Here is a 7,683-nt window from a genome sequence, read left to right as displayed (position 1 = left end):
CAATTCTGACTTTTAAAATGCATGCGGACAGATATATGGTCAGGGAGGTTTAAAAGGATATGGGCCAAATGCAAGTAAATGGAACTAGCCCAGCATGCCAGCTTGTTCGGCATGGACAAGGTCGGCTGAATGGCCTGCTTCCATTCTGCACAGTTCTTTGACTTGTAGATGCTCTTTAAAAAAGACCCAGAAGCCATTCAATGTCAAGAAAGTAGCACATCACTGCCACCTCAAGGGAAGTTAGGTGTAACTAAGAAATGCTGATCTTGTCAGTAATTCCACAGTGCATAAATGAATGGAAAAAGCCAATGAGTGTATGGAAGGAAGATGGTTAAATTATTGAAACCAAAAACATAATTTAAAAGCTAATTATCTAATCTCTAATTTGCATGTGGAGAGTGAAATTATGCAGCCTTCGTGTGAAATGAATTTCGAGTTTGGCTGTAATGGAAATTATAATATGCTTTGCCTCATTTGAAATAATTCTGCATTCCTCATTTATATTTCTGACCTATATTCCCATAACCCGTGATTACAGTAGGAAGGGCCCATGTAAACTCATCACTTACCCACCAGCACTGGACATAGGAACGTGATAGAAATTAATAATCAAATGCTTTACAAAGAGGAACACTGGGACACAGCGTACAGCACAGGAATAGGCTCTTCGGCCCACAATGTCCATGCCCAACAGGATGCCAATTTAAACTATTCTCTCCCTGCACATGATCCATATCCCTCCATTTCCCTGCATATCTTAGTGCCTGTCTAAAAGCCCCTGAAACACCACTGTCATATCTGCTTCCACCACCACCCCTGGCAGGGTGTTCCCATCACTCTCTGTGGGGGGGAAACATGTAAGAAGTTACCCCACGCAACTCTTTTAAACTTTGCCCCTCTCGCCTTAAAGCTGTGCACTCTAGTCATTGACGTTTCCACGCTGGGGAAAAAGGTTCTGACTATCTACCCGATCTATGCCTCTTATTATTTTATACATTCCTGTTAAGTCTCCCATTGTATTTAATTTCAATAAAATGTTTCTAACTGTGAATGAACTGAACAATCTATAATCTTTTGGGGAATACAATGGGGGAATGCCTTGAATGAAAATTCAGCAGATGGTTCCAAACTATGACATCTATAACCATCTAGAACAAGAGGAAAAATGAAGATAGCAGTTATGAAAATTTCAGAAATGAAGGATGTTATTTTGTTGGATGTGAATTTGATGGGTTAGACTGGATTTCAGACTTTCTCATTATCGATTGGAAAGGTTTGGCAGACTAGAATGCATTGTGCTATTTCAGTTTGTCCTTCATTTAGATGCTCCATATCTCTCAGTGGTGGAAATAAGCCCATTGATCCCATTGAATTCATCAGCAGCCTATCTAGCAGGCCTAGAGAGAAGTAATGATTGAAGGACTGTCAAAGTTTGTGCTGTCCAGTATGAACGGAATGTTTAATGGAAAAAAAGAAATGTCTTCTTTTATCTTCTGCTTTATCAGTTTCAGAACATCTTAAACTGGGACCACATCACTGCTCTTTTTATCTTTACGAAGTTATAAAGCATGAACAGTGATTAAAAAATATTGCCTTTTAATCCGAATAAAAGGAAGCACTTCAACTCAGTTAGAAAATTAATTCTTGCACTTAATCATGGACAATTTGAGCTTATAGTTATATGCACAAGTACGGTTGAGTACCTTGCTTGCAGCAGCATCACAGGCACCTGGACTCAGCCAAAAACACCAAGACATAAATCATACAAACATCACACAAAACTCTCAAACTCAGCGACGCAGTAGGTAGTGCTGCTGCCTCACAGCACAAAGTACCCGGATTCAATCCCGACCTCAGGTGTTGGCTGTGTGGAGTTTGCACATTCTTCCTGAGATGAGTGTTTCCTTCGGGTGCTCCAGTTTCCTCCCTAGATCCCAGTTATGAGCAGCTTTGCAGATAATTGGCTTGTGTAAGAATGTTTAGGGAGGGGTTAAGTAAATGGGATAACATACAGCTGGCTTGAATGGGTGATTGAAGGCGGTGGACTGAAGAGCCTGTTTCCATGCTGTATCTGTATCTTAAATAGTAAATAGAAAAATGGCTGTGTGTTATATGAGAATTGTGCCCGAACAGTCTGTGACCCATATGCTGTGGCCATGGCGTTATGTTTAAAGCCCCTAGCGATGCAGCCGACAGCTCTGTTTAAACCTTTACGCGCAAAACTGGCAGCGCTGTGTGTATTGATTTGCGCGCCAACTGTAGTGCTGTATATTGCTTTCCGCGCCAGTTTGCAGCTGATAGCACTTTGTTCCCAAAGGTGGGGAGGCCTCGCTCGGATGCAATCCCATGTTATAGTTTGAATTTGGGAGCAGCGCTATTGGCCAGTATTTACCGGCGGTTATTGATAGAATGGAACGACTGGGGTTGTATACACTGGAGTTTAGAAGGATGAAAGGGGATCTTATAGAAACATACAAGATTACGAGACTAAGTGGGACTCGTTGGGTCCCAGCATCACATGGGAGGGCTGGTCCCCCAACGCAATATTCCACCTCTCCATCAATTCCAATATTGGTGGCCAGTGGTGGGATGGGGTTTCTGGAGCGCTAGTATGGGTGTTGTGAGCTGGACTGATTTCCAGAGGGCTAGTATGGGCCAAATGGATCTTGGGCTGACGGCTCAGTCACTCAAGCCTGTTGTGCTGGGAGCTCACTCACTCACGGCTGGTGGGCTGGTAGTTGATTCACAGCTATTCCATGAAATTCCATTTCATGCAGGGTGCAAGGCCACCAAATTCAAGTGCAATTTCTTACCACTTCAAGCAGGGTGCAAGGCCACCAAATTCAAGTGCAGTTTCATACCACTTCAAGCAGGGTGCAAGGCCACTAAAGACAGCGAGTCGTGACCTCTCCCTCCTCCATCTTGCAGAAACTGAGCCACGCCCACATTTCTGGGTTTTATAGTCCCTCGTCCCTCCCTCCAGAAGGGGCGTGGCCTTCATGGCATGATTGACAGGAGAGAGAATCTCAACATTATTTAAACACTAATAACTCTTTTATTTTTCATCTATGGGAAAAATCCTCACCACCTGATGAGCGGAGGGGGGACTCTGAGTAAGATAGCTAAAAATCACAGCCATACGTGGTAGCATTTTTTCTAAAATCAATATAAAACGCAAACAAGAAGTGGTCAAGATTAGAATTTTAATTATATAGAAGGCAAGGTAACTTTAATTAGTCAAGGCAACTTTAATTTGGCAAGGCAACTTTAATTAGATAAAGCAACTTTAATTAGGCAACACAGCTTTATCATTTCCAAACCAAAGGCAACACAGCTTTAGCATTTCCAACCTATATTTTCAAACCACATCAAGGGCACTGACAGGTCAGGTAAACCACTCACAGTTTAGTAGACATGTGTTCAGTGTTATTCACTGCTCAGATTGAGAGATTTGATCCTCTCGCTCCCCCCATCTTGCAGAGACTGACTGAGGCACTCAACACTTCTGGGTTTTATAGTCCCTCCGAAGAGGCGTGGCCTTCTGGAGAGAGAATTCCAACATTTTTTAAACACTAATAACTCTTTTATTTTTCATAGATGGGCAGCGGAAGGGGACTGAGTAAGATGGCCAAAAATCACAGCCATAAGTGGCAGCATTTATTCAAAAAATCAATATACAGAACAACAGGGTCAAGATCAGGCTTTTAGTAATATAGATTAAGGGATTTGACATGCTAGAGGCAAGAAACATGTTCACATTGTTGCGGGAGTCCAGAACCAGGGCCCACAGTTTTAAAAAAGAGTTATTAGTGTTTAAAAAATGTTGGAATTCTCTCTCCAGAAGGCCACGCCTCTTCGGAGGGACTATAAAGTTTAAGGGCCCACAGTTTAAGAATAAGAGGTAGGCCATTTAGAAAGGAGATGAGGAAAAACCTTTTCACCCAGAGAGTTGTGAATCTGTGGAATCTGCCTCAGAAGGCAGTGGAGGCCAATTCTCTGGATGCTTTCAAGAGAAAGTTAGATAGAGCTCTTAAAGATAGCGGAGTCAGTGGATATGGAGTGAAGGCAGGAACAGGGTATTGATTGTGGATGATCAGCCATGATCACAGTGATTGGCAGTGCTGGCTCGAAGGGCCGAATGGCATACTCCTGCACCTATTGTCTATTTCAATGACTGATTTCTTACCTGTATAAAGGGAGCTAGGAAGCCATGTTAGTTTGATAGTTTAGGTATGAGAGGGGTTTACTAATGGGCTGAGTCGCGATCTGCGCCACGGACGTAGGCAGAGAGAGAGGGAGAGACATCTGCTGCTGTAAAATGGACCCCGCACATACCAAGACAAGTATTGTTTCTGTTGTCTCTTGACAATAAAACTGATTTGTATGTAAGCAGACGAGTGAGCCTTTTTCGGTCCTTCTTGTCAGATCCTTAAACCTGTTCACTTGTGGTGTAGTCGGCAGGATCTGAGGAGTTGAATAGAAAATGTTTGATAAAATAAAATAGCAAACAAGATGGTACTAGTGCAGGCCCAAGTACCCCCTGCAACAAGCTGCTGTCCTCAGTGCCCGCAACAGGCCCTGCTGCAGGTGGTACCAAGAACCTCGAGTCTTCAAGCTCCTCTAATGCTTTTAACGAGTCCCAAGAGAAAAGTTTATTGTTGTAAATTTCACCGGAATAGATCAACACTGGCATCTGCAGGATTTGATCGACTCGTATTGTTTTGGAATGTATATGGCGACCGCGATAATTATGCTACATTGGAAGGTCACAGTGGTTCAGTGATGGAATTGCATTATAACACAGATGGCAGCATGCTTTCTCCAGCATCAACAGACAAAACTGTAGCAGTGTGGGACAGTGAAACAGGTGAAAGAATCAAGAGACTTAAACGTCACACATCCTTTGTGAATTCATGTTATCCAGCCCGACAGGGACCACAGTTGGCCTGTATAGGAAGTGATGATGAAACAGTGAAGCTATGGGACATTCGGAAGAAGGCTGCAATCCATACGTTTCAAAACATGTACCAAGTACTGGCAGCAACATTTAATGACACAAGCGATTAGATTATCTCTGGTGGTATTGATGACGGCATTAAGGTTTGGGACCTCTGATAAAACAAGTTAATTTCTATCATGCGTGGTCATATATACTCGGTGACTGGTTTGACCCTGAGTGAGTAAAAGAGAATATCACCAACCTTGCTGACCACATCCAGGAAGCAGGAGAGAAGATTTGAAGGGTCGAAGAAAAGTATCACGACTACAATCCCACAGGAGGATGGTGGACAACAGTGGTGCACTGGGGACTGACCATTGGGACAATCTTATTGGCCATAATATTACAACGTTGCAGGTGCGGTTTGGCATCACGACCGCGTGGACTTTACTACAGCCTGTGGGCCGGATGTAACGAGGTAACGCTCGCGGCCCGGATGTGACGGTAAGCAGACTGTTCAAGGGGTGGAATGTTTTTGAGAATTTTGCCCAAACAGTCTGTGACCCATAGCGCTGTGGCCATCGCGCTATGTTTAAAGCTCATAATGCTATGGCCGGTAGCGTTATGTTTATTGCCCATAGCACTGCGGCCAGCAGCACTATATTTAGGTATGTTGCAAAGCCTACCTGAAGCGTCGCTGTAACATTGCTACTATATTTAGAACCCATAGCGCTGCGGCCGACAGCTCTTTGTTTAAATTCCCACACAATAAGCCGATGGCACTCTGTTTCAACCTTTGTGCGCCAAACCGGCAGCGGTGTGTGTATTGCTTTACCCACCAGTCTGCAGCTGATAACGCTTTGTTCCTAAAGGGGGAGGGGGCTCGCTCGGATGCAGTCCCCTGCCATTGGTTATAGTTTGAATTTGAGTGCAGTGCTACTGGCCAGGACTTACCGGTGGTTATTTCAATGGCTGATTTCTTACCCGTATAAAGGCAGGCACTAGGAAGCCATAGATTAGTTTGTTAGTTTATGTATCAGAGGGGTTCACTGACAGGCTGAGTCGTAATCAACGCCACGGACGGAGGCAGAGAGAGGGAGAGAGCGAGAGCGAGAGAGAGAGCGAGAGAGCGAGAGCGAGGGGTGCTGCTGTAAAACGGACTCCGCGCATACCAAGACACGTATTGTCTGAAGAAGTGTCTCGACCCAAAACATCACCCATTCCTTCTCTCCACAGATGCTGCCTATCCCACTGAGTTACTCCAGCATTTTGTGTCTACCTTTGATTTAAACTAGCATCTGCAGTTCTTTCCTACATAAGTATTGCGTTTTCTCTCTTGCCAAAAAAAATGATTTGTAACTAAACAGATGAATGAGCCTTTTTCTGTTCTACTAGTCAGATCCTTGAACCTGTTCCCTTGGAACAGGGTTTACAAAAATATAGATTCATGCAAAACGCAATGCCAAAATAAAAGTTTGTGGTTGTGCATGGATTGGTCATAGTGTTCTGTTGTTGAGGCAGGGTTAGGGTTGTGTGAGGTTGGGTTAGTGTTCTGAAGAAGAGTCTCAAGAAGGGTCTTGACTAGAAACGTCACCTGTTCCTTTTCTCCAGAGATGCTGCCTGACCCGCTGAGTTACTCCAGCATTTTTTGTCTATTGTCTGCATAGAGACTGTATTGTCTCCATAACATGAAGAGAGTTTTTAGAAACATAGAAACATAGAAAATAGGTGCAGGAGTAGGCCATTTGACCCTTCAAGCCAGCACCGCCATTCAATATGATCATGGCTGATCATCCAAAATTAGTACCCCATTCCTGATTTCTCCCCCATATCACTTGATTCCGTTAGCCCTTAGAGCAACATCTAACTCTCTCTTTCAGTGCTTCATTCTCTGGACCATGGGTCAGATCCCTCTTACCTCAGACATGACAGCCACTGAGGCACAGACAACAGAATCGTTGTTATCTTTGCTATGGGCGATATCAATTTACTTAATGAGACGTCTTCAGTTTTAGAAGAGAGATGTTTCCATGATGCAATGTTTCTGCTTTTCTATATCTTTCATATCACAAAGACGTTTTCAGAGTGAATCGGTATTGATTAATGAAGGGATCCTGCCGTGGTTAACTACTCTCTGGAATAACCAGTGAACCGTTCGGTTTTCTCCAACCATCTGGAACTGGCTAATAGTGCTTTGTCAGTGAAACCCATGTCAAGAGAATGAATGAAAAGAAACCTCCTTCAAATTATACTGCGTCTAATAATGTGTGCAAAATTGACTGAAAACTCAACATCAGCATTGTTCCTGGATGGAGAGCAAAAGGCTTATGTGGATATTGCATTCTTCAAAAATGCCTTGAGTTGTTTCATGTTTGATTAATTATTCTAACCTGTAGTCCACTTGTTTTATTATTTGTCCTTCACACTAACCGTGCGATGATGAATGACCAGCTACTACTCATGATTGGTGTTGAGAGTGGAGTGCTGGACAGAATTTTTATTCCAGTTCAGTGGGACTTAAACCGCACAGGTGGAGACTTGATCTAAATTCTTAGCAGAAGAAGCATTTTGAACAGTACACCAATGCCGCAATAATGGGGTGAGGATAAAATACTCAAACCGAGATTTACGGTAATGGCCGCTCGTAGGTACTCAGAGCTCTCGTGGGCATTTTTCGACATGTTGAAAAATCTTCACGAGTCTTCCCGAGCTTACCGCGTTTCCCAAGTACCTGCCGTTAGCGT

At 43.5% G+C, this 7,683-nt stretch overlaps 1 pseudogene; it reads left to right on the top strand.

Annotated features, from left to right (window-relative positions):
* Window positions 1-4,512: 4,512 nt before the first annotated feature.
* LOC129710030 (U5 small nuclear ribonucleoprotein 40 kDa protein-like) lies at window positions 4,513-5,184 on the top strand (annotated as a pseudogene).
* The last annotated feature ends 2,499 nt before the right edge of the window (window positions 5,185-7,683 follow it).

The sequence above is a fragment of the Leucoraja erinacea genome, chromosome 27, assembly GCF_028641065.1.
Source record: "Leucoraja erinacea ecotype New England chromosome 27, Leri_hhj_1, whole genome shotgun sequence".
NCBI classification, from domain to species: Eukaryota; Metazoa; Chordata; class Chondrichthyes; order Rajiformes; family Rajidae; genus Leucoraja; species Leucoraja erinaceus.
This window is presented reverse-complemented; position numbering and strand designations above follow the sequence as displayed.